Here is a 26,621-nt window from a genome sequence, read left to right on the forward strand (position 1 = left end):
CGAAGATTGACATAATAGGCACATATCCTGCAGGTAATTACTGCAACGTTAGTTCAGGTTTGTGTAAAGAGCTGCTGTCACTAATGTAAGCAATGGGATGCTGCACAGGTAGATGTGCATGGTGTGCGATTGCATCTGTATCCACAAACTGACAGTAATTACCTTTCTCTGTCTTGTTGTGGGGCATCTCAACACCCAATGCTTTTACTGACATCGGCGAGAATGAATGCACTTGGGGTCAGAAGTGGTGACGCCCAACTCAATACAGTCTGGAGTCGAATACTGTGTCGTTCCTCACCTACACACTGAGACTGGTCACAACTACTGGTCAGTTATTGGGGATTTATTTATTCTGCATGTGTTTTTGCAGTTGTGTCTCACTGGTAATATTTATTCCATTTGGTGTTGTGCCATTGACAAAGTAGACGTATTCAATTAATAGTACAGTAAACTGAATAATGCTGTACTTGTTCCCTTAAGTGATATAATTGATTCTAGATACAGTTACAATGCAGAAGTGTCACTTATTTCTTGTACTGTTGCTCTTAAAGGGGCAGAGTTGGATATGTGGAGCAGTATCAAAGGCAATGCAATGAAATGAGAAGTAAGACATTAGCTGCATATACAACTTGACTAACAAAATGGATCAATGCTTGCTTTCATCATATCCTATCATACAGGGGCACCACAACACAAGGGAGATACAGGTGCAGCAACACCTTTTAGATTAGAGGATTACAGTCCCAGATACTTTCAGTGACCTAAGTGGTAGGTGCCCTGACACAGGTTTAAATGCGTTTCTCTGGCTCTGCACTACCCGTGGTGCACCGCTGGAGCCGCTAGTGCTGCGTGAGTGAAGCGACTCCCCCGACACCCACCACTCCGCTACGTGACGTAATGCGGGAGGCCGGTTCACTTCCGGGTCTGCGCCGCAGTGGGCGGGGCCTCCGTGGTCGCTGCCCCGCACAGGCCGGTTCACTTCCGGGTGGGCGCTGCGGTGGGCGGGCCCGCACTTGTCGCTGCCCCGCAGCCGAGACCAGCGGAGACAGGGAAGCGGCGAGCCGGAGCAGGGAGCCGGAGCAGGGGCAGCAGCGGCGCACGATCCTCGGCTGATTTGCACCGGACTTCCCCCGGAGAGGCAGCGGGAACTAGTGGAGAAGCATGGACGGGGACCTCGGTCGATGAGCTGAGCTGAACTGCATGGTCTGCGCCGGTGTCCACGCTGGTCCGCCGCTCTTCCCCCTGTTTTCGGATTAAATTGCGGAGGTTCAGTGCGAGGGGGCTTTTTCTGAGCCTCGGATGGGAAATTGCATCGCGTAATAAAACTAAACCCGGGTCCGCCGCGCCGGTCTGGGTCTAACTGCTGAAGTCTCCTCTCTGTATGTATATTCATGTGCAATATATATCACTAACGGGACTTCTATACATTGTTTCCCCCCTCGGATTGAATTTGGTCCGCTATCTAAGACTCACCCAGGGATAACGGGACTCGGTGGGATGAGACTTTCGGTGGCGGGTTGAAGGACTGTGAATAACGGGGGGAATAAAAGGGAGACAATCCACAAGCAGAGAGGACACGGACGTGTAGCGGCACAATTGCGAGGTCTTCCCCAGAGACGTAAGTGCTGTGTTATATCGGAGCAGGCCCTTGCTCAGCTGCTACTCGCACTTTGTGCTGGCGTTACTGTATCGCTGCCACTGGTGCGGTCGGCGTAACTCGCACGCCGTGTTTGTGAGCGGAAGCTTAGATGCCCACACGTTACTTTCAGTAAATATGGAGATGCATAATTGTGCTTAATTTGCATGTATTCCGTACTACGCGAGTGCTGAGTGCAGAGATCGATCTGGTCCCGTTACTTTGCTGCTTCTGTTTTCAAAAAAATCGTTTTATTAGCACCATAAGCCGGTTTGTTCGCCTGCATTTGTGTTAATAACCATACTATTGGCATAGTAATGATGTGAAATAACAGCGCCCGCTACGTGTTCCGTGAGGTCTTAGTTCGCTGTGAGTCCGTGTAACAGTGATGTGATGGAAAGCCGCCTGTTTGTGCGGGTATTAAGTTTTGATCTCGCTTTAGCACAGCGGCTGTATAACACACTGCGACGTGTTCACTGCACAGCAAACGGGCAGGACTTCCCGTCAGTGCAAATGAAGACACGCAACAGAAATGACCTGCTTTTCCCGGTAACTTGTCGCTGCTGTTCCCCGAAAAGAGCGTGTTCGTTACAATGTTACACTGGCCGCTGGGCTGGTCTCCAGTGCGCAGGTCACGCTGACTTGAGTCTAGTCACAAGCTAAGCGCTGTTAAATACACACACACACACACACACACACAAATCCACATATGTCCAAGTGAGTTTTACACACAACACTTTAAAAGGCAATCGCAGTGATCGGTGTGTTCAGCGGGGTGTATGAGCTGCTGGTGAAGGTGCACAAAAGGGGGGAATCATAATGGTGCCAGTGTGGAGCTTGTGTGTGTTTTTTAGCCAGCGCCAATGTACAGGGAACCGGAGGGGTTAACCTAAGGTAGATGCAGCCCGAAGGCACAGACACTGATCTCCACTATTATGAATGCTGCTGATGCTCACGAAACATAATTAGTTAATTGACTAATGTGGAATTTTAGTCAGCTGTATGTAAAACTAATCTCTGTCGAAACTTGGTATATCACATAAGTAGCCTAAAAAGAAGGTTGAACCCAAATTATATACGCAGGAATGATGAATGACATAGGCCAATATATATACACTACACATGGGCATTTTTTTAAATAAAACAAGAAAAGTGGCTACATGGCACATTTTTACGTACCTTGATCTTGTTTGGGACAGTACTGCCAGTGTTTTTACCTATGCAGAAGTTCACTACCTTTGATTATGTCTTTTGATTAACTTACTGCAACAGAAAATGCAGAAAATCAACTGTCCTGACTTTAACATGAGTCGTTTCCTCGCCCGCTGTTCAGGGGTGTTGTAAACAGCAGATGTGCTTCCACTGATGAAAAAACTAAAACAAAAAAGACCTTTCTGTTTGTCCAAGGGCACAGAAACAATGCACTGGTTTGTAAATCACAGCATGGCATGGAGGAATGTCCAGCGTGCCAGGTGCCAGTGGACACCCAGGTGCCAGCCAACAGAGCAGAGACTGGACATCCGGCCTTGTAATCTTGTCGCCCAGGTTTGCCCTCAATATCCCACTGTAGGCAGTTACCACCTACTCTACAGCACCATTCATCTAATCTAATTTATTATTATTATTTTTAGGTATATGTAAAATATCTTTACTGCTAAATGATTATTTTTATAAAAAAAAAAAAAACGCATGATGGTAATCAGCCTTAACATCTTCGTAATAACTCTTAAGAAATGGCAGTGTGGATTGCAATAGTTGTAATGTAAGAACTAGGTCGCTGACGGATTTTGAAAGCTCGATTTATGTAACTAATTCACTTTATTTCCATTTTTAGAGGTTCAACAAGTGGTCCACGGCGCATTTTATATAAACCCTTGGAAAGCCTTGTAGTCAGTGACCCAGATCACGTTTTAGAGATCACTTGCGACCTAATTCTCATATTCCCCTTTTATTAAATCAGTTGTCTTATACAGTAGGCTAGTGTGTGGTTTCTATATTGTCTGAAGTTTTTCATGTTCATTTATTGCTCACAGAAAGGTTGCTGAAGGCTGGTAAGCTGTTTTGCACTTGCTTGATTTATTCCCTGCTCTCAATTCCCTGGTGTATGGGTGTTCTCTGTAGTAGTGTTAATGATAGTGGTTCTGGGAGGTATTTTGCAGCAGTCATTCCCACCATTGGTGTTGAAGGACTCCCGTAGGGGAAAAGCTACCCTCCAATCATTTAACAGCAGGCAATTATTACAAAAATATTTGAATTAGGTTTCCAGTAAATAAATTAGAGCTCTGACGCAAGAAAGTGGGGTCATCCAGAACTGGGATTGGTTACCACTGGTCTATAGCCATTAGGAGAGCTTCTTCTGACTCATCTTTCATCTCTTGTTTCTTGGACTTGTTTGTGCAGATCGGCGCTGTGTTGAAAATTGTTGTGCGTGGCTTCAGACACTTCATCTTAAACACCCGGAGAATTGAATACTAACCAACCAAACGAAATCAAACCAACAGTAACCAAAAACTACACGTGAAGTATTGGCTGTCATTGATCATGTTTCATGTTGTAGTTTGTGGTACAGAGAGCCCTTGGTGGGCTTATGTTTGATTCTGTGCTGTTCACAGGCCTGGTTTCAGGCTTAATAATTATCTTTCCAATTATCCTAATTGTAATGGGATGTTTTTTATGTTGGTTTGACCTGGTGTAATTGTTGTAATTGCACCTTGGTCTAACACTGGATTGTAACCCCTGCTTTTTTGTTGTTGTTGTTCTTACAAATAGTGATTTCAGGTCTGTAGTCCTAGGGAAGCTGGTGTGAATGATAGTCTGAGAAGTCTTGTGGCTTTCTAAGAACTGAGAGAAGACCGACATTTCATTTGCATCCTACCCGCGGGAGATCTGTAAAAATGAATCGTGACAGAGGTTCATTTTGCTCGCATCTCTCTGTGGGATAGAAACAAAGAATACGCAATTAAGCCTTTTTATAAGCTCGCAGTGCTTTTTGTTTGTTTTGGGTTACGAAATCAGTTTTTTTCAGATTTTAATTGTCCTTAAGGCCTGGGTTAGTTGTAGATCCAAACTAATGAAGAAGTCTTGCCAGAAGAGGTAACAACTACCACTCAAGTCAAGATACTGGTCTGAAACACAATGCTTCTCCTTTAAGAATTAGCTAGTTCAGCTGTTAATAATTTTGTATTCAGGTTAATAGATATTTGACTAGTGTAAATGTATCCACATGTCTGGTCTCTTGGCTTCTGTGTTACAATAATGCATCTGTAACTCTAATAGTTCACTTTATATCGTGTCCTTAAGCCATACAAACTCAGTTTCTGCCATAAATACTTCATGCACATGTTATGGCATGATCGTCAATAACTATAGAATGATTAGTTAGTACAGATCACTGATGGCAGGCTGCACATGGGTCTGATAATGATCGTTAACCTGTCGTTGCTAACCTTCCTGTCTAGGCAAGAGGGACACTTTGTGACAGGCGTCAAGCGATCTATAACCGACACGGAGGAGTCAGACTTCTGTCTTAATCTCGTCAGGAACAGCCATGTGGGGAAATGGGTCACTTAACAGCCACAGGGCATCCTTCACCGGCATTTCAAAAGAAATGGCGCAAAAGAGGGAATTACACACACACACTTTCATCAGCGTTTTGTTTTTCAAGCGTTCTGGTTGATGGAAGTTGTCAGTTCAGAGAGAGAGCTTTCAAGCTGCAGGGTGAGTTGCCTCGTTAATTAATTATATAATTCATTCTGTTTTTTTAAACTCTGAACTTTTCGCCTGTCCGCTGCAGGGATTCTTCTTGGGTGAGATGAGATCATCCGAAAACTTCCATCAGTTTCTCTTTTACAGAGAGACGTTCCCGTACGTGTGCTTGATCTGATAGCTCTCATCAGAACCCCTCATAAATAAATAATATGCAGAACCACCATCAAAGGATCTACAAGTTTTTACACTGTCTCTGCACAGGGAAGAAGAGCAGTATAGCCAGGGCATCGCCAGGCACACAGGATCACACTGAGGGCAAACTCCACTAAAGTTGTTTTATGCTGCTACTGGCCATAATGGAAACCATATAGTTTCTCACTTGACTCTTCGCTGATAGTGTCAGTGTATCTCTCTTGGTGTGTGTCTCACTGTGGGTGAGGGTGGGCACTCTTTCCTGTTCATGAGCTCCCTCCTACAGCGGCTTGACAGAGACGCCTGTGTATAAGCCAGTGGCATTCAGAGCTCAGGTCTGCACTCGAGCAAGGATGTGAGGAGCCTTTGTTTCTCTAAGACTGGGATAACTAGCAATGTTCCAGCAGGGAGAGGGTTAAAGCTCTGGGCTGGCGGCAGCAGTGTTCAGGTTTTCCATCGTGAAATTGCTCCTGCCTTGTGTTACTCCCGTGTCCTGTTCTTTGACTGCATGTGCGCTAGGACTGTTTAAGTTGCCCTGTTTCAGCAGTTTTATACTAGACCGAGCATTTTCACAGATTTGAATGTATTTGTTCCCCTGTTGTGATGACCTTCTGGAATGGAAAATGTCTATGTTCCATTCTCTTACGTACTGTTGAGATTAAAATAGTTAATTACACTTTTATACAGTGTACATAGATGGTTATGCAGACACTTGTTTCAGGAATCCAACCTTCGATCTTTGAAGGACAAATCAGTATTGCACCACCCGCTATATTTTTCATAACCAGAAAGAAGTTCTCCTGAATGTTTTCGTTCCTCTTATTTATGCCAGTCCCATTCCATTCCATATTGATTCCTGGATGTGATAACAACTCAGTCTTAAAAGCTGGAAAGGGAAATGAGGCTAAATGATTTTGCATTGTTTACATGGATTTGTGCAAATTTACCTGAGGCTGTTTTAAAAAATGTCGGCAGAGCTATGATTTAGTTCCCCCATGGAGTTAAGCAGTCCGTCGCTCCTCTTTTTGCCCTTGGCTGGAGATTGTCTGCAGATCCAGGTTCTCCTGTCAGCTCGGTGTCTGGGCTCCTTCCTGGGAGGAAAACCGCCTTGACGCGGATGTCATCATTTAAGTTCTCTGTTGGTATTGATGGTTTAGAAACACTCTGAGCCACCCGAGGAGAATGTTTGTTAACAGTGGCAATTCTGATTAATTCGCATCCACTTACTGCCAGCTCCAGACACCCACGCTACATACTGCAAAAGTGCTGCTGATGGCACGCGCGACAGAGCTTCCCTCACAAGGGGGCTGATAGGGCAGCTCATTGGCGACTCCAGTCTGATGCGCCAGACCCCTTCTCGTTGTGAATCTGAGGACCGTCAACAGGGATGTCCCTTTTCCTGCATCTGCTACTCCAATCTTTCTCTCTGAAGGCCAGTTTGTATTGGTAAACTGATATGTTCATCACCTTAGTATACCACTGGGCAGAGACTCGCCATCACTCAGGTTTTCACAACCGATTAGTTGCTCTGAATCAATTCCTGTAGCTGGTGTTCCGTCATTTTGAAGATATGTACGCTGTTTATAATCAGAAACTCTGTGCGTTTATATCATAAAATTGCGTTATTCTTTTCAGACCTGTGCTGTTCATACAGAGGGAGTGTCTGATGTTTGTTTTTTTAATCTGTACTGAACCTTATTTGCCATTTGAAGTAAATGTTTCCCGAGTAAAGAGTGCCTCTGAAAAGATTCTGGAAGGAGGAGTGTGAAGAGAATGCAGATCTAGCAGGGCAAAGAACAGCCCACAAGTGCACAATCAAAACAGCATTTCAGAGCAGCACGGGAGAATATTCAGAACCGAACAGCCACCTAATGTGCACTACAAATTATTTTCCTCCGCTTTTAAAACCTCAGAATGGGTGTTATCGTCGTGAACCTCCCAGCTCTTGATCCCTCTTGTTTGTCGCAGGCTGCTGGCAGGATTCACAGAGCACTACTCTCAGGAGGTGCGTGCAAAATTTTGCCTTAGTTTTTAAGACGTGCCGCAGCATTGTGCACGTGTGTTTAAAATGTGGGCAGGTTGTGTGAAGTGTGAAGGAGTTGCTGCGAGGGAGTTGGTGGTGCTTTGGAGGGGACTGGAAAGGGACCAGGAGTCTAAGAGGGCCAAACTCCTGACGGGTTACAGACCGGTAGAACATGGAGGAAGAGGACATGAGAGTTCAGTCCCTGGGTCTGCAGCCATAATCCTGCAGAGCTACAGTAATGGAGCGGGGCTTACATGAGCAGAGAGATCTGAAAGATGTTTTAGTCGGCACCAAGTCCGCTAATGACTCCTGAAGAGGTTCAGTCCTGCAGGGAAGCTGAAATTAGCAGACCTGGAAGATGTGTAACTGTTTAAGTGGGTGAGCTAATAATTGGTCTGAATTATTTTCCAAGCTCTGCTGAGGAGAGAAGAAAGTCAGTGTTTTGCTCTGTAGACATACACACGGCCCAGGGTCGTGCATCCCTGCAGAAGTGTAAACCTGCTTTGGAAACCACTGAAGTACTGTGCCTTAAAATTACATGATAAATATAATGTTTTGGGCAGGAGGGATCTTTTATTTTATTTTATTTTATTTATTTATTTAGATTTTTCTATGGATTTATTGAAGCCCACATTAGAGGATACGCTTTGCCAGGCTTGTGGTCCCCGGCTGTATTGACCTGCACAACCAGAGAGGTGCATTGGGCTCTGGAGCGTCAGGATGCGTCTCCCAGTGCTGGCAGCCCCTGGGAGGCACAGAGTCTGGGCTCTGTGGTACGACGAGAAAGTTCTGCAGCTGTAACCTTGGAATTGCTGTGCAGAACCGATTTTAAGGTTGCTAAGCAACTGATGGCCAAACGCCAAGAGCTGGAGGTTCAGCTCTTTAAAGGCTTTGGTTTCAGTCAAGCCCAGGAAAGAAAGAAATAAAATAAAATTATAACCATAAAGAAGGGGGGAATAAATGTGTACAGATTATATAACGCTAATGTGATTAAAATGTGTATGTCTATTTTTAAATATCAGCTTTAAAGGATGTCATATATGAGTCAGAGAAGTGGGAAATGTATACTAAAGACTATCCACTTGCGTATAATACACTTTTTTATACTGTTATTAAAAAATCAGTATTTCCTATGTTTTACTTTTTACTTTTGTCTTTGATTTTTGTATTCCTGTTGTGTGTATGTGTGGTTCTCCCTGCTCTATTCCAGCTAAGATAACGTCTGACAAGTTTCCTTTGGGCTAAATGTGAAGTTTCACTGCACTCAAATGGTTAAACTGTTATTGAGCCAATTAAGAGAGCAGCATCCCAACCTTATTGAAAGCCTTAAATATCCAAATATCAATACAGATATGACAATTGGTCTAACACTTAGGCCTAAATAATATTCAGAATCCTTATGCTGAATTGAGACCTCATTTCAGTGCAGGACAAAGACTTTCCACTGTTACCTGTATTACATTGCTAGGTTACCTGCCTAATTTTAAGAGCAAGCAGCAGCCTGAACCCAAACCCTATTCAGTCGGTAGAAATGCAACCCTAAACGTCAACAAAAGCCTAGCTTTACTGAGGACTCTAACCCTAACCCTTACCAAGACCAACATTTATTCATTTTAAATGCTAAAGCTCAGTGACCACTTCCTGGACCATAATTTAACCCGAATTTTAACCTCAAAATAACGGTCTCTGAACATCCTTTAAGTAACCCTAAAACCATTCCAACCTTCGTCTGTATTCATCTGTATTTTAACCTCAAATTCACATGTATCATTGCCATTATTCCTAATTTAATATTAAGATTTTAAGTCAAAGTTAAGGCGATTTTTGAAGAAAAAGTGATGTGGTTTGGAGTCCTGTCTTGAAAGCCAGCGGTGTTGAGTTTTGATTAGTGTTTGCATGCATACTTAAGCCTCGTTCACACTTCTGTCTCCCACTACATTCCTGGTCAAAGCCGGCGGTTGAATTACGTCACCCGCGCGGCTGTGAGCTACCTCTCTTTTGAACAGTTGCCCAGCCTTTTCTTGTGCGTCCCCCAAACTCACTGGGTCAGATAATGTGGAAAAATGTCAACGTGCTGTACGGTTGCATGCCAGCGAGACGTGAGGGAGCAAGGTGTTTGAGTCGGATGTGCAGCGTTCGTCTTTGACTGAAGCATGAGCTGCACTTACTGTTTCACAGTTACACGGTGAGAATAACGTCGAGCTCAACGGTGTGTGCCATTAAATTGATCTGACCTTCGGAGCCCACATACATGACACCACTGAGCTTTTTTGTCTGGTATGTTTAGCTTCACGCCAACTCTCACATGCTCCTGATTTGTTCACGCTTCATGTCCCCAATGCTCATGTCATATCGGCAGCAGTTAAAATAATAGTTTATGTCATCTCTATTTTCCCGTCATTTAATTTAGTTGTTTCATGTCTCATTATGTGTCCTGCATGATTCATCATTGTTGTGTCTGCTCTAGGTTGATATTTCCCATTCTAATTAACTATTCCTACAAAACTAGCTGATTGGGAGCAAATGTTCTGGAGAAGAAAATTAGTACTGTGCATTGGGGCGGGGGAGCGACGCGCATTGCGGCTGCTCGGTGCCGATAGCGTTCTTCGCTAACGTTTCCCTCTGATTGTCTTGTCAGTAGCCGCTTGGCCACGACTGGCTGTAATGGAAATTAAAAAGCAAAAGCGGGAGACAGTGCTGGAAATCACATGTGACATTATAGGAGTTGCAGTCAGTCAAAACAAATAATGGAAAAATAAATAAGGGAAGAACTGAGAATTGCAGATGACTCTAATCAGAGCTTGAATGCAAGCATAGAAAGTGCACACAGACGATGCTCTGTGTGGGGAAGGAGAAAGGTCAGTTACAGTAGATGTTTTGGTTGGAGACTTGATTTGCAGAGGCTGAGTCCAAGCATTGTCGTATCTCGCTTCATTACAGTCTGGAGATCCTGTATGTCGGTCCACTTTTTAAGATGATTCTGAATGCATCGGTCAAGCATGTAGTTGCTTCCATCTTCCTCATATTGAGTCAGTTTTATCCTCTTCCTTCTCTGCTCTCTTTAGATGCACTGTTTAAGACATTGGCACGAGAGTCATAGTGTCCCTTGAAAATGCTCATTGTCATCTGTAAATCTGAGCACCCTGAAGAAAATGGGGCTGGTTCACCTCATGGCATCAAAGGGAATCTGCATGAACAGAAAGAAGGTGTTTGCCTTGAAAGATATGAGTTTTCCAGACAAAGCAGTTTCAAAAGGGGACATTCCTCTGGTCTGTGGAGATTTTTTTTTTTTTTCCCCTATGTCTAAGAATTTATTCCCAATTTTTTTTTTTTTTTTTTTTTTTTTTTTACGCGCTAGAAACACTTGTTTTGCATTGTTGTCTTTTGGTCTTACCAGAGTAGAGGTGTTTTGTGTTTTCTCTTGTGGTGGCAGTTTACTTATACACTTCAAAAGTGTATCCAGCCAGCACATTATGTGCTTACACAGTTGCTACCTGTTCTGTGGTTTTAGAAGGTCAAACTGTGCTTGTAGATTCCCCATAGCAAGGTTGTTCCACCCAGTGGTTTAACTAACCAGGGGCCCCTTTAATTTAGCAACCATCGAAAAAAAGTGTTACTTTTTAATACTGTTTTTCTGCTGTGCTGTTTGTTGATAGAGGACTACAGTCAGACTGTCAGCCCCACCTAGTGAAGATATTCTTCCTCCAGGCATGATTAATTGAAACGACAGATTTAATCCAGAGATACGATCAAGGAGGTACAAAAAAACCCAAACAAATCAGAATACTCCTCCAAGCACATTTTTCACAGTGCTGGAGAGAAAAGGCTGTGCATCAGTGTGATTTAAGGCATGGTCTTGAATGCACAGAAAGTACTTGATGGCTGATCTGTCTCTTGCTCTTAGTTTGTATTCCCGACGTCATGGAATGTGCTGCTGTCTTTTTTTTTTTCCTCTCGCCTTGCCTACCTCTCTTGCTCCCTCCCTCCCTCTCTCTCTCTCTCTCTCGTGACTTTTGTGTTGGGGATGTGTTCTTGAAGTGATGAGCTGAAGCAGCCTGACTCTGTTTAACCCTGCAGGGCCTCTTGACTCTCTGTCAGGGGCTGATCAATTAGCATCCAGCAGGCTGAGGAGCCGGATTGGCAGAGGGGATTTTCCCCATGCCAGGAACATTACACTAGGCTGCACTCAACTGCTACACTACAGTACACTTCACTACAGCATGGTACACTGCACTGCAAGAGACTACACTGTACTACACTCCACTGCTTTACAGAATACCATTACTAAACTTTTCTGCACTATACCACAATACACTTCATTGCTCCAGTACAGATCTCATATAGGCTACACTTTTAGAAGTTGGGGGCGTGTGGATGACGTGTGGTTTTCTGTATGAATAAGGTGATGCGTTTCTTGAAACAGAGTTTCTTTGCTGCAGAGATGACTGAACCTGCATTCTAGCCTCTCCATTTATATTTCTCCTTTGTGAGAGTGTGTGAGTGTGTGTCGTACTTTTCCACTTCTCAGTGGAGAGCTATCTCCTGAGATTATCAGTCCTCCCCATCACATGGTTTAACAGTATTCAGAAACCGTGACTGGCCAGGACTGAAAGGCTGTCTCAGGGGATTTGACTGTGGATGATGGGTGTGTCTGGCGCTTGGCAGAGCTGTGAGAAGAAGTTGGGTCCACTGCAGCCAGAAACACTATCTCAGACCCTTCATCAGGCCCGAAATTAGTGTTTCTGCTAGCTGAGGAGGGAGCTGTTTTCAGTAAAGCCACCCATGTGCTCTGTGCATGTTGGCTGGGGTTGCTGAAGTACTGCTGAGGCATGATTGGCAGGGGTGTCTCCCTTTGTCGCAGGAGCTGCTGTTTAGCTGAGGTGCAAGCATCAAGTGGAGGACCACAGGAGGACCACAGGAGAACCATTCTGAGGCAATACAGAGGGGATGTGTGAGAGTAATTCACAAGACTTCAGTAGCATCCAGCTGCAGGGTGTGCTTTCAGGGTCATCCTTTTTCTCTATCTGTCCAGGGCTTTGTTGTATCATTAGTCCTTATTTTCCACTGTTTTTCCTTGATTTGCTTAAGAAGCTCCCACTGTCGTTCAGCTCTATCTTTTGTCTCAGATGCAGATATGTGATTGTTGTGCTGGTTGAATTCTGTTGTGGTTTTTGTGACGCTGAGCAACATCAACTATTGGTTAAACAGAAGCTTCTGCAGAGAGTTTGTGGCTTAAAAAAAAAAAACTACCTGTTTTTGTAAACTTGTTTTTCTGTTTTTTTTTTTTTTTTTAAGAAACATAGTGTCATGGATTGTTAGTGAAATAATCGTATCGGTCCACTCCAGAGCTCCCGAACTAAAGCAGGGGATTTGGTTTATTCTTGTTCTGTAATCTCAGGTGGTGTGAAATAATTGCAGTATTGTTCTTGGACAATTGGCCCTTTATTTATTAAAGGCCATGACTTTGTGGCATTCAAAGCAGTTTCTTTTTTTGTGAACAGGTATCTGTATTTCACCAGTGCTAGGAGGACATTTTAGACATTACTGTGTAATCTAGGAAACTGGGTCACTGTGTAACCTATTGGGGCTAAGATCAGAATGATTAATGAATGTTTGCACAGGGCTTTGTCATGAGCTTTCAAACTCCTTCCAGTCGTAGGTGACTGTTGTCCTCTGGTCAGCCCGTGGTGGTCTGCCCCATGCGATCCCACCTGCAGTGTGTGGAGCACTGAGATGCAATCTTATTACAGAACAGACTGATCGATTTCTCTCAGCTCGCACGGATTAAACAGGTTTAATATTTTGTGAGCAGATTCTCTCGGGTCACTAGTCTGGGCAACCCACTTGCCAGTCCTGTCACAGGGCGGGCAGCTGTACAGCAGGTTGAACTGAGATGGGCACACTCCCATCTCTTGTTCTCATTCCAGTATCTGCGACTGAGGAAATACCCCAACTGCCGGAGGAAGTCAAGTGGGTCGATGCTTGCATGCACAGAGCGATTAATCAATCGGCAGACGGATGATTTCAACCTATTTTCAGTCGTTCAGATTCATTCTGAGTCTGACCCTTTGCAAATTTTACATCAAAGAGCTGGTTGGAAGTGAAGGAACATCAGATGAAAATAAGTTTTATATTGACCTTATTTAATGCGAGGTACTTTGTGGCGGGAATGTTAAACAGAATAGACGGGGGCGAGGGAACACAGAAGGGGCGAATTAAAGTGTCTCGTGTTCGTGTACTTTGCAATTGGCTCATTAGGCAAGTGGAAACCAATTAGAAATTTGCAACAACAAAAAAAACAACCACCAAGTGAACAATAGTGTCATTGTGCATGTCTGTATGGGCCTCTTGTCCTGGACCACTAGCTGCAGTGCTCTGCGATCGGTGCGTTCTGATACAGTGGAAGTTATGCTGAATGCTCGTAAAATCCCGGTGAGAAAGCAAGACACGTGGCTGCTCTTCTCGCCGGCCATACTCGCACAGCTTTCTGCTCACCATGGAAACTCATCACCTGCTGTTTACCGGGTATCGTCTGACTGATGTGTCACTGAATGCCTGACAGTGAGTTAACCTCCCCCCCTCCCCACACACACGCACCGAGGAGAATGAGCTCCAGGAGGTAAAGGGATGCCGTTTGCTGTTTGTTGCACTTTCAGAATTGGTTCAGACTGAGGGTCAAGTCACTCGCACTCCCCTTGGCTGCTTCCTGTCAATGCAGTGATGGATCCCCCCCCCCCCCCCCCCGTCATACCTCTACTCTTTTGAACTGAGTGATGCCACCATTACTGCATTTTCCCTGGATGCATGTTGAAGCAATGAGTTTAGCACTTGTAAAGGCTTTTCCCTATACTCTTTATTTATTTTTATTTTTTTTCCCCGTACTTCCTTTGTTCCCTCCTTTAGCATATTCAGCTGCTGTTGAGAGTCTCGATTTTGCTACCATCTTGCTCTCTAGCTGCTTTTGAAATCCTCACAGGAAGAGCGAGTTGCTGATCTTGATGTGAAACCAAGCGATGGCTTTAATCCAGAACCTGGTATTTGAGTCACTGACACTGACTTTGTGATGCAAGTTTTCTTTCCATACAGCTCAGCTGAAAGAGGGAGTTCCTCAATTATGTTGTGTATTTAAAGAGGAATTGGTGAAACAATTGGGAAACAATTTTTGGTGTCTTTGGAAACCTGATGGCGTCTGAAAGTGGAGAACCAGTAATGGACTGCTGGTGGCGAAGTCCATGGGTGAACTCGTGGAGGGAAGAATTAGATGATTCAGGCTTCTCTGCACATTCACATATGTATCGTTACCACCCTAAAGCATGGCATCCCTGATTGGTTATGTCCGCGGTCTCTCCCCGTGTGAGATCCACAACGGATTACATTCCCCTTCTTTGATTTTTCAATCGCAATGTCACGACCCTCCTCATTACTCTAAAGACCATGTCTGTGAGCCCCTCGCACGATGCCAGGAGACTAAACGAAAAGTTAATATCGTTAAAGATTCTAATTAGCGACTCCAGAGGTTTGTTTAGAGAGGCTTCACCCATCGTTTGCTCAATTAGCAGTTCATTTTGACTTGGATTGGATTATAAGCTTCATAAATATGGATATTTGTTTTATTTATTTATATGTATTTGTTTTTTCTGCAACAGTCCAAATGGTTTGCTAGTCTTTTGAATGTCAATTAATTGGTCATTACAAATATAAACAGTGTGTGCAATATTTATATTAGAATTTGCTTTTAATTAATGGATTTCTCGATTCTAGGCGTCTTCTGCACTGGTTTATCTTACAATGTGTCCATAATCACCAATATACCTTGGGACCTACCCATGGTAAAATATATATATTGAATATTTGATATGAATAAGTTCTTTATCATTAATCACAGCCTGAACACAGTGAATGAAGCTGTTTTTGAGAGTGCAGAGAGAGAGGGAGGCTGGGTCTTGCAGATTAGATTATCAAACAGAAGCTGATGTCGTGGATAATTCATTCTGATCTCGACACGGCATCGCACAGAGATTGTTTGATGGGACCCTCAGGTACTATAATCCAAGGGAGAGAGCTGTGTCACTCCTGAATATTTCATGCTGACGACTGCAATTACCTCGTGCCATCTATCATTTGAACTTCTTATATTGTCTGGCCTCTCGGTTGTGTTTTTATAGCTTTCCCCCCCCTCCTCTCTTATGAGCGTGTTTCATTGAGCGAGATGTCTCCGGCTCTTTCGGTCCCCAGGAATGAATTGAGCTGGACTCGGGTCGCCTTCGCAGTGCATGCTTTTCATTAGGAATCTGTGGGAAGGGAATAATGCATGCCTCCTGTCCTGAGACTCGTACTGCAGTGCTGATGAGGGAAGCTGTGAGCGTGAAGGGGCTGAGATAGTGAACCATAGTAGCAGATGTTTGATAAAATATGCCATGTGCTGTGTTAGTTTACTTTTATTTGCATTTGCTGTGATTCATATTCTCTGATAAGTGAGAAAGTTAACTTGTGTTAAGCGTGTTCAGGCTCATGTGAAAACACGTGACTTTTCCACGATTTGGATTGGAAAACAAAGTGTCATGTGATCTGAAATCGGGGTCTGTCCAGGTCATGATGAGGCTTTGCTCTTTAAACTCTGTGTTTGGGTTCTGTCCCGTAACCAAAGTGACCAGAACTCCTCTGGAAATCAAACTCACAAACTTGCTCTGTCTACAGATGCCTTTATCCCCTGTGGAGGAGAGTGGTTTTCCAGGCTGCTTGTCTCACTAGGCCACAGGACCAATACTGGCCTCCACAGCCAGGACTCCTTGCCTTTCTTGGGCAGCTTTTAGGGAATCTTAATGAGAACAGCCCCAGTGGTTCTTCAATGGCGGGAATGAGGAGCTTGCGGGGGGTGGGGGGAGCGCAGCGATGTGTTGTGTGGTTGTTTTGAATCCTGCCAAGCCTCATTAATTAAATACTGTGGCCTAGGGCTGGCACTGTGCATTTAAAAATAGACTGCATTCAGCAGGAGGAACAGTGAGCCTTTGAACACTGAGGAGCCACTGCCGCTTGCCTGGCACATTCCTCAACCGTATGGGGAGCCGAAATCTCTCCCTCTTCGCTCTCTCATTTGGTCCTTCGTTTCCATTGTTAATTTTTGTCTGATCCCAAACCTCCCCCACCTCTCAGCACTGGTCTCTCTCCCTCTCTCATGGTCTCTTTCTCTTCCTCCCCGTCTCTCTCTCGCTCTTTCACACATCTCTGGACTGTGTCTGTGCCTTTAAGCATCCTGCCTGGACCCCCTCCAGCATGTGGGGATCGCCGCCCAGACCAAGTGATTTGTGTTTGGACTGTTTGTCCTCACAGGTGTTTTGATGCAATTAGAGCTTTTGTTACATTTTTAAATCATTTTTAATTATAATTTTTGTGCGGGGCAGGGATCTCCTCAGGTGGCTACAGTCTGCGAGCTGCTGTCTGTTTAATCCGGGCAAAGCAGATGGCAGAGATGTAGAGCTGGACCAGGACTCTGTATGCTCTGTTGTGCAGATTTTGTAAAAAGCTGCATCTCCGCTAAAACAAATCATAACACCAGATTTTGTTTTCCTGCCCTGTTTGAGATTTTCCAGCCCATGACTGTGAGCAAAGAGGAACGGTCAGTCTCTCTCCCCGGCGTCTGTGATGGCCCCACACCACTCCTTTTATTTGGAGATATTAATGACAGGTTAGCGTTGGGATGCAGCAATCAGTTGCCATTTTTTTTATTCATGACCAGTGCTGTAATTAAGCATCCCAGATCTGCTGTCTCCAATCCAAGGTCAAATGCTACCCTGGGAAGCTCTTGGTAAAGGATAGTAAAACTCCAGCACCAGCAATAGGGGCAGAAAGTGGTATGGCACTAGAAAAGAAAGGGAAACGTTTAGAGCTTTACAGATCTGTTGAAACTGGGCATCGTGTTCCACATTCTGTTGTGATAGGCTGCTGAGTTTTTGGTTCTCCTGACTTTGTTTTTTTTTCCATGCAGAAAATGCTAGGAATGCAAAAATCACCTTTGGAATCTGAATAAATGAAAAAGACGGACCTAGATTTGTTAAATTAAATGGTTAGGCCATTTAAATCTGTACTTTTTCCTTTTACACTTTCAATTCACTAGCAGCAATTTCCATAGCTTTGCATACTATTAAAGTATAACACACACAGGGATGCTTTCATGAGGGGGGAGGTATTTTGCATTGTTCTTTGTATTTTCTGATGAGAAAAACTTACCCCAATGAGGTAACGAAAGCTTTAAGAGTTTGGAAATGGTGTCATAATTAAAGCTTTTTTTAATGTTACACATGTAGACCCATCTTGTATTTCTAAAGCCTGACATGGGCAACTATTGCTTAATGGCAATAGTTTGCAGCAATGTCTTTCCCTTTACTCTTCAGTGCACAGGACCAGTTCTTGTTTACATAGATGGTCGAGATTCACTCGGCGCTGCAGCAGAAACTGAGCTGCACAATAATCACATTTCTGTGTATAAACGCATCGAGCCAAAGGAATGCTGTGAAGGGCAAATGCTCGCGCTCCATTCGTGGAACAATTACAATTATAATTTTTGGAATCTGGAATATTTCTTAACATCTTCAGCCCTTCAACATGCACTAATCTTTTAATTAGCCGAGGGGATTTGGGCACTGGAGATGCGATCGTGCTGAAGACTGCTGTGTAAACACTGAGGTTAGTTCTGACTCCTCTGTGAAGGGAGGTCTCAGGGTTAACTTTAAACAGGGAGATTGTAAGACCGGCCTTACAAATCAAAGACGGAATAAAGAGTTTTGATTTCAGTGAACAAGAATAAACTGATTCATATAGTCTGAGAGAAATAAAGCTTCAGAAATGCACATGCCTAGCCTACATGCCATATGGGACTTCCACTTAACTTGGTATTTATTTGGTGACTTCAGTTTCTAAATAATTTTGTCTGTAGCCCACTGAGCAAAGCAATCAGGCATTTTGAAATGTTTGTTATGTATGTATTTATTTGTTTTGTACCGTATAGTTGCAGCAGTAGTGCTACCCTGACAGTGTGCCAAGGTTGGGAGCAATGACCTTTCTCGTTGTCTTGGCATTGGAATCCGCTGCTTATCTGAGGAAGATGAAGCAGAACAAGGAGAGAAAAATAAGCTCTGAGAGAATCATCCTCCAGCTGTTTTCCAGAGGCGCCCCAGTGTCTGTTCCACTCCACCGGTTCGTATTGAGGACTGGCTCTAAGAATGAGCTTACTTAGGAACAGAAACGGCGAATGTGCGATGTCATGCTGCTCCGTATTGAGATGCTGATCTTGCCGTGAATTACCAGATCGTTTTGTGATGCCAGCAGGAAGCTGCAGTTCTAACCCGTGTAGCAAGGTCTAGCTATTACCTCTGACGTTGAAAGAATGGGTGAATGAAAACAATACATGCCAGGACTTTAAAGTCCGCAGGCTTCATTTTCTTTTTTCCGGCCACGGAACTGCTAGCAGCCATGTTATTGTTTTATATTAATTCAATGTAGTTAAAAAAAAACAAAAAACAGTGGAAATAATCTCAGCGGAGAAATATGATGTGGAGCTCAAATGAAACCAGGAACCATTGCTGTCTGAACTTTGGGAAGGAAAACTCCTTTTTGTCACAGTCCTCTTCCCCCACACACGCACACTGTTTTCTGCATTGCTGACATAGCAAGCAGACGAGAAGAAGTTAGGTCGGTTTCTCTGTGTGTGTTCAAAGTCTGTCGGAGTCTGTTGAACTTTTTGCATTTAACCATAGTCTCACACATTAGTACCCTGGACGTGGTGATACTGTACCTCACTGTAGAAGGAAATCCTTTGTCAATTGCTAGTCTACAATAGACTGAGCCCTTAGGTATTGTGATATTTGTGGCGCCTTATTCCTCAGGTCCAAGTGAGTTTCAGTTCTCTGTTTCTTCATTGTGCTGGGGACTCTGTGTCACTCTGTGTTCATGGTAAAGGAAGTCTTTGATATTCTGTGCACACACACGCACACACAATCACAGTAATCATTAGCAGTGGGGGGCAGTTATTCTGCAGTAAGCAGGGCAGGGGCAGAGTTAATGTGGTCCGAGTTGTGGAAGATAGACCTTTGACTCGGAGGAAGTGCGTGACCATCGTTGGTGTTGGGCTGAGAAGCCTCTAGTAGTTCTTATCCTCTCTTAATGTTTTAAGCTCTTATTTAAGGCACCCTGACATTCTGTGCTTTTCCCTGCCAGAGGTTGCTGAACATCTGGTGGAGTGGGAGATGAATTCCTGCTCAGCCGCTGTTTGATGTAAGCTGGGGAGAGAGCTGCGTTATAGTCGCTTCTTCCAGCGCATTCCCCGGAGACCAGCCAGTTGTCTCATTGTCCTTTGAATTCAAAACACTCGGAAAACCAACGCTGTTTTCTGACCAATTCCGGAAACACTTCTGCATTGATGTCCCAGTAATGGACACTGCTGGGCCAGAGAGTTTTGCAGGTTTTAGAAGCGTCTTTAAAGTGCCAACTGGTTACAACTTTGAAGCATTGCTTAATTGACCCAATTTAGAACAGAAATGGACCAATTAAGTAAATGACTGTTGAATAGTTCAGTTCAGCCGTACTGGATAGGGATAGGTCAGTTCTGTGATTAATTTCTGGGAAACGGCTGGAAGTCCCCAGTGCAATTAGGATTTTTTTTTTGCCGATTGCCACGGCTGGTCTTTTGTGGATTGAGAATCATTTCTGCTCCAAGCTTTGTGTAATCTGTTAATTCTCTTGTTTTTGTTGTTGTCTATTAATATTGTTGATTATTAGTAGAAAAGTGTTAATAAGTGTTTATTTTTTATATAAACTGCTCGTACGCTGGTTATTAAGCACTTGTTGTACGAGATTGTCTCTTGTTCTCAGAAAGAAAGTATTTACACCTGGGTTTTTGCCACAGCTTATCTTCAAGTGATCCCAGAAACCACAAGCTTAGGTGTAAGGTATCTAATAAAGCACACATGGTACCCTGAGGGTCTTTGCAGTGTGTAATGACTGTTATATTGGTCAGCCTTCAGCTTGTGTCTGTGTATTTGGGGGTTTGGTATAGATGTAATCCATTATGTCATTTTCAGTCAATGCCCACACTGGAAAAAGTAGACATTCCAACATATACTTTTTTCCCTTATAAAGGCCGTCTTGTGTTTGGAACAGAGTTGACACAATTAAGTTGTCTGTGGTGTGGTTGAAAAAGAAAGACACATTGTACCTTAGTTACTGTTTTATTGCCAGGTTTATGGCTGTTTCCTTCCCCCTCCCCACGGCCTCTGTGGGTGGAGGGTTAAGACCCTGATAAATCGTCTGAAAATCTGAAAATCTTGTTGGGCACACCGAATTACAAGGCCAAAGCTGGTCTTAATCATCACAGCTGCAGCGTGTGTTTGGACCGCTTTCCCCTCGAAAACCATGCCGGCAGACAAGAGGATTTCCCAGCAGATGAAAGGCGATTTTAAATAAACAAGAACCAGCAAGATAGTCTGGATTTATAAATTAAGTACGTTTTAATGCTTAAAAGGAAAACGACAGTGTGCTTAACAAATATATCCCTGCAGAATTACAGCAGACTAATCCTGCCCGTTTGCTGCAATGTGAGGGCTTCATTTTCTCTGGAGGAGAGATGCCCAACGCTGTGTGTGTGTAGACTCTGTCACACAGGTCAGAAGACATGAGGGATGTGCAGAATAACGCCAGAGCTCCTCAGATCGCACTGTGCTTTAGTTTCTTCTCTGCTAAGTGAAGGAACTGGCCCTTTTACTATGGGAAATCTCAATGGATAAGGAACCTGAAATTATTTTAATGGCTTGTTTGTGGTTAGTGCAAATGCAATATAGCATATCAGATAGAGGGTGTAATACACCTGCACTACAGGTCAGAAGATTTGATGCCAAAAAATAAATAAAACTCATGCCTGGACTGAGGAGGCGGGTGCTCATACGTCTGAAGTGTACTTTACTGTCTTAAGTAAAGTAAATGCCCGTGCTTGGCACTAGCAAACAGAGGTGTTCATCGACCTGAAAAAGGAAACTTGTTCTCGTTTGTTCTAGCATGTTTTTAGTTCAAGAAACACCCCAATGAGGTATCTAATTATCAGAGTTATTTACATAAAAATTGGCCGGCAGCATCTCTCACAGGGTCCTGGGAAGTGGGGGAGGTTTATCTCTATTCTGAAAGTGCTCTTAAAAGCACAGTGGTGCTCTGCTGTGTGGCAGTATGGCCTGGTCACAGTGGGGAGATGTTGCTGTTCTTGGGCCTTAGTGTATTGTGTGTGTGTAATGGATTTGATGCTTGTTTTCTTAGTGTTATAATTTTATGTTGTCCCCAAATAAATAAATACATAAATCAATAAACACTCATGTTGGCATTAACCTCCATGTGTGGGGTGGTCGCTGATGCTCATGGAGGGGTTGAGCTGGCCTGTAGTCAGTGACATCATCAGTAGAGACTCCTAAAACCTGACAGGGGGCAGAGGGCAGACAATGGGACACCGTGGCAGTTTGCTGAGCAGCACGGCACTGATAAGGACACCACATTTGAACCGCACCCAGTGCTTGGTTGCAGGCTGATGCAATAATTAGACCCGTGGTCTTGTACGGCTGCCCTCACAACTTGGGCAGATGTGCAGTGCAAAGTTCACAAAAATAAAAACAAAATAAAACCACAGCTATCCCAATGCGTCCATCTGGTGTCTAGTCCTGGGGAAGTGGTTGGGACATAACAGCTGGTGTTCAATTTCTTGTTCATCTCGTTATCTTCTCTTATTGTCAGTGGCCAGTTGCAGGGATGCCAAGCAGCCTGGCTATGTATATGCCTGTGGCTGTCCAGGGGAAGAGATTGAGACAATTAGGTCACCCGCAGCTCCTCCTCGTTCAATCCGCTGCATTGACACTACCTCCTCACGCTGTGTACTCTCCACACAGCTCGACAGGTGTACAAGAAAACCCTCAGTTCAGTCCACACCTGCTAGACACCTGTCAGAAAGCTGCGTTCTCTCTCTTTCTTGGTTTTGTTTTTTCACTCTTCATCTTAGATTTATTTACGATCTCTTGAGATTCATCTCTCTTTCTTCCTCCCTTCCTGTTGGTACCTCCCAACCATCAGGTCTTGCTATTTTCAGATGACGAAAGGCGTGCAGCCGGTAAAGCAGTGCAAAGAAAGGCACCGAGTGGAATAATTTTTCTTGAAAGGCCTGTCAGCCGTACATGCTGGTTTGAGAGATCTCCCCGAGTCCGCAGGCGAGCTCTCCCTGTCCGTCCGAGGCGAAGTGTGAGTTATGAGCCGAGATCGTGTCAGACAGAGGGAGCTGTGCGCCTCCCCACTGTGGATAACGCAAACGGAAAGCAATACATTTCAGAGAGAGCTGCCAAAGGGTGTATGGCTGCCTCTTTATTAAAAGCCTCAATCATGTTCAGTTTATCTTCCATGGCACTTTTTTTAACAGTCCTTCAAATCTCAGTCTCTCTCTTTTTATCCTGCCTCCTCTTATATGAACAGTATCCAAAACACACACCTTGTCAAATCCCCCTTCTAGTCTTCCCGTCCCCTCCTCTCACAGATTATAGATGAAGTCAAGAACAAGCGCACTTACTTCAGCTCAGAGCAGCTAGCCACGGAGGAGACTTCATATTGTCAGTCCCGTTTAATATTGTTCTGTCTCTGATGATTTCCACTTGGAAGTAATTTTCTATTGTGGGTTTTAGCAAACTCTTTCAGTAGCTGTCTCCAGCAGGTGGTGTCCCTTCCGTGTCTCGTTGCCTTTGAGGAAGTGCGGTCTCTGTTGCAGTGCCGAGGCAGGCTTCACTACTCGCTGGACACAATTAAACTGACCCAAACTAATTGGCACCCAGAGGCTTCAGGGGTGAAAGGCCAGAGTTGCAGACCAGCTTCAGGGAGTTTGGTTGCTGTCAAGGTGTGCTGTTTGAATTTAATGATCATTGTTCTTTGGTGGTGGTTCAGAACTTAAGGAAAGCATCCAGTTTTCCTTTAATTACCCTTTATTCACAGGGTGTCCCCCAGTACCCCCCACTCAAGAGCTATCAAGGTGGCGTGTGGGGAAATGTCTGAGATCCCCTCGTGATCCATGCAAAGAATGTGTAAGAGCCTCTGAATGGAGCTCCCAGCCAGTGTGCTGGAAACTGATCTGCTAAGTGGAGCTCCTCGGGGGGCTGATATTTAACTAGGGACACAAAGAAAAGGATGGATCTGATGAATGGGAATGAAGTGGCCCCTTCAGATACAAATTGAAGCTGGAAGTAGCTATTATTGGAAGCACAGCGGCTGTCCATAAAGAATCTCCCCGAGAGGATTGCAAGAGGCACAAAAAAAAAGCTGGTGTAATGGAATCCCCATGGCCTGCTCTCTCATCCATCATCATTTATTGTTTCAACAACGTTCTAATTGAATCCCACTTTGTCAAATCACATTTAATATGGTGTGCCATGTAATGCAATAAAGTGCGATTGACACGGCGTCTCGGAGAGCAACGCACATGCTCGGCCCATACGGTGTCTTTCCTGGAACCTCCTCGGTCTCGGCTAGTTTTGGTAGTTAGTGTAGGAGCTGGATTTCTCCTTGGGTTTTGTGACTTGATAAATTATTACGCAATTGTTAAACCAGGGGTTTTCTGGGTCCTTTGTTTTTGAGCTTACAGGTCTTCTATTGTGTAGTTGAATTGCGATTGGACAATCACAGCAGCATAACACACCAACACCTTTGTGTGTGTGTTGAGGTCTATTTCGTGTTGTAGCTTGTTAGGTGTAATTTATTAATTTATGTGGTTGTTTTACTTTTCCTGCAAGATAGAAAGCTCTGTTTGAATGCTTGGTGCTTCGGTTGTACTCCTGTGTCAGTGGTTTGCTTCACGTTTGTTTAAACCTGTTGAGCGCCAGAATCCGCTCTCGGTTTTAGTCCTCTGCTGTTTGCTGCCTTGTAGCGCGTGTCCTTGCGAAATTCTTCTAGATGGGAAAATTGATTGATTGGATTCCACAAAGCATTAGCAATCAGTCACTTCTCCTGCTGCTTTGCCTTGCGTGTCAGTCTGTGAGCGAGCGATTCATTTCAGCCACTAACCGGCTGAATACAGTCTCTCTCTGTCCTTTCTTTCTCGTCTGTCTGAACTGGTTTACTTATTTAAGGTTTTTTTTTTTTTTTTTCTTGGCTGATCAGCCAGCAGTGCTGCAGCCTGCAGTTCATCTTCGTAGCTCAGTGTGTGAGTGCATAACAGAGCGTACAATTGCCAGGCAGTCCCCAGAGCATTTCTCCTGTTGTGAGAAATGCTTCAGAAGGGAGAAAATACTTGTTATAAGTCCTAAAAGTCCTAAAATCCTAAACCCTCACCCAGTCTGGGTCCCAGTGCTGTCATAGAAGCAGTTAGTTTCCAGTTCACATTTGCCAAAAACAAGGCCATTAGTTTTAGTCTCAAGGAGATGTTTTCAATAAAGAGAGTGGTCTTTTTTTTCCATCGGAACAACTTTTTTGGACTGTTTTCCTTTAAACATATTTAATCCTATGTTATTTATGGCGTCTGACATCAGCTCATTCAAGACAAAAGGAAAATTAACTTTTTATTTTATGGTGAAATCATGTTTCACAAATGGCACACTGTGAGGCTGAGCAATTGTTTTTAATACTGAACCACAAGGCAGCCCCTAAAATGTATAATTAATAGATACACTGAGTGCTCTTACACCATTGTTAAATGTGCAGATACAGCTTTGACAAAAGACCGCTCTTTGAGGAAGGGTTTTGGATTTGAGAAAACATGAACATTTTACGTTTGTGAATGGCTTTGCAAATGAGTTCGTTGTGCAGGGTAGGTGGGTGTCCCAGGGCAGTCTGGATGTGTCCTTTTCGAGCTGGTTCACAGAGAAGCATGTCGCCTGTGTGTCATCACATCACTGGGCATGTCTGTGGGGTGCAGGTGAAACCCCAATGCCTTCTATTGCAATAAAACCCTGACATTTTAGTACTGGGAATTGTGTTGGCTGGTATTTGCTTGTGTGTTATGGTGAATGTTTCTTATTATGATGCTCATCATCTATAAAATCAAGTGCACGTCCACATCGTGATCTACATGCTGTTTCAGTGTTTGTTTATGACAAGTGTGCGGTGCGGTGGGGTGACAGCCTTAACTGCTAGTAACGCGTTTAGTTGGGTGAGAACCATACGGCCCTCTTTACTGCCGGTTTGAGTCGGTACTCAAAGGCAGAAAGACAATCGGTCTTGATACTGAGCTGATCAATCTCCATTAAAAGCCCTCATTGCAATGAATCATGTTTTATGTGCTGAGGCTGGTTCCTGAATGATCGGCCTTACCCAACAGAACCTGCTGTAATGAAGATGTAGGGCTCACCCCTGTTTGTTTTACTGCATTGTGGGCACGCCTGCCTGAACGGCCTGGCCCAGCAGGAATGAAACATTTATACTCCGAAAGAGATCGGCTTCATAAAAGGAAAGAAAAGGAGAGGGAGAGAGATTTATATAGGCTCTATACACACAATAAAACGTACTGATAATTTTGAGTTTAATTTTTCCATAACTTTTTCACATGTGTTCATGTGGAGGGGGTTTGAAGAAGTAAATATCTGAACAAATGTTTTAAGAACAGCACAGTCTGAAATAAATAATTAAATACTGCAAAACTGGGGTATGGGCAACTTTAAAATACTGTGAGTGAGTGTGAGACAGGTGTGTGGGATGTGGTGGTAGTTGCAGTAAATTGTAGATGGTTAAGTGCTGGGGAAGCTCCTTTTAGAGGGAGTGCAGGGAAGGGTCCTGGCTGAGGGGGCGGTTCTGCCTGAGAGCGGGGTCTCGGGGGAACTGGGAACACATTCCTGACGATCTCATCGGCCCCGGCTGCGACTGAATGTCTCAATCAGCTCTTTCACGGCTGCATTATTGTTTTTATTTCTCTCTTTCAAAGAACCACACATGTCATTTCTGTCAGTGCTCTAATAGAAGTTGGATTAAAATCAAACTTTTGGGCATTAAAAAAACAGTGTACAATCTTATCAGGACTGGATTTCAGACCCTACAGGCAGCTTACAGGCGGGGTGTATCGGCCCT

The 26,621-nt window shown here is 44.0% G+C and overlaps 1 protein-coding gene across 2 annotated transcripts in view; it reads left to right on the forward strand.

Moving 5' to 3' along the window:
• The first annotated feature begins 1,008 nt into the window (after positions 1 to 1,008).
• galnt1 (UDP-N-acetyl-alpha-D-galactosamine:polypeptide N-acetylgalactosaminyltransferase 1) overlaps positions 1,009 to 26,621 on the forward strand; it is a 122,146-nt gene continuing 96,533 nt past the window's right edge. The window contains exon 1 of one of the 2 annotated variants that reach the window (XM_066691383.1): positions 1,009 to 1,618. The gene's annotated coding sequence lies outside the window, so the exon portion shown is untranslated. The remainder of the gene's footprint in view (positions 1,619 to 26,621) is intronic. The other variant, XM_066691382.1, reaches the window with a different exon arrangement.

This window comes from Amia ocellicauda, chromosome 18 (assembly GCF_036373705.1).
Source record: "Amia ocellicauda isolate fAmiCal2 chromosome 18, fAmiCal2.hap1, whole genome shotgun sequence".
In the NCBI taxonomy this organism is placed as follows: Eukaryota; Metazoa; Chordata; class Actinopteri; order Amiiformes; family Amiidae; genus Amia; species Amia ocellicauda.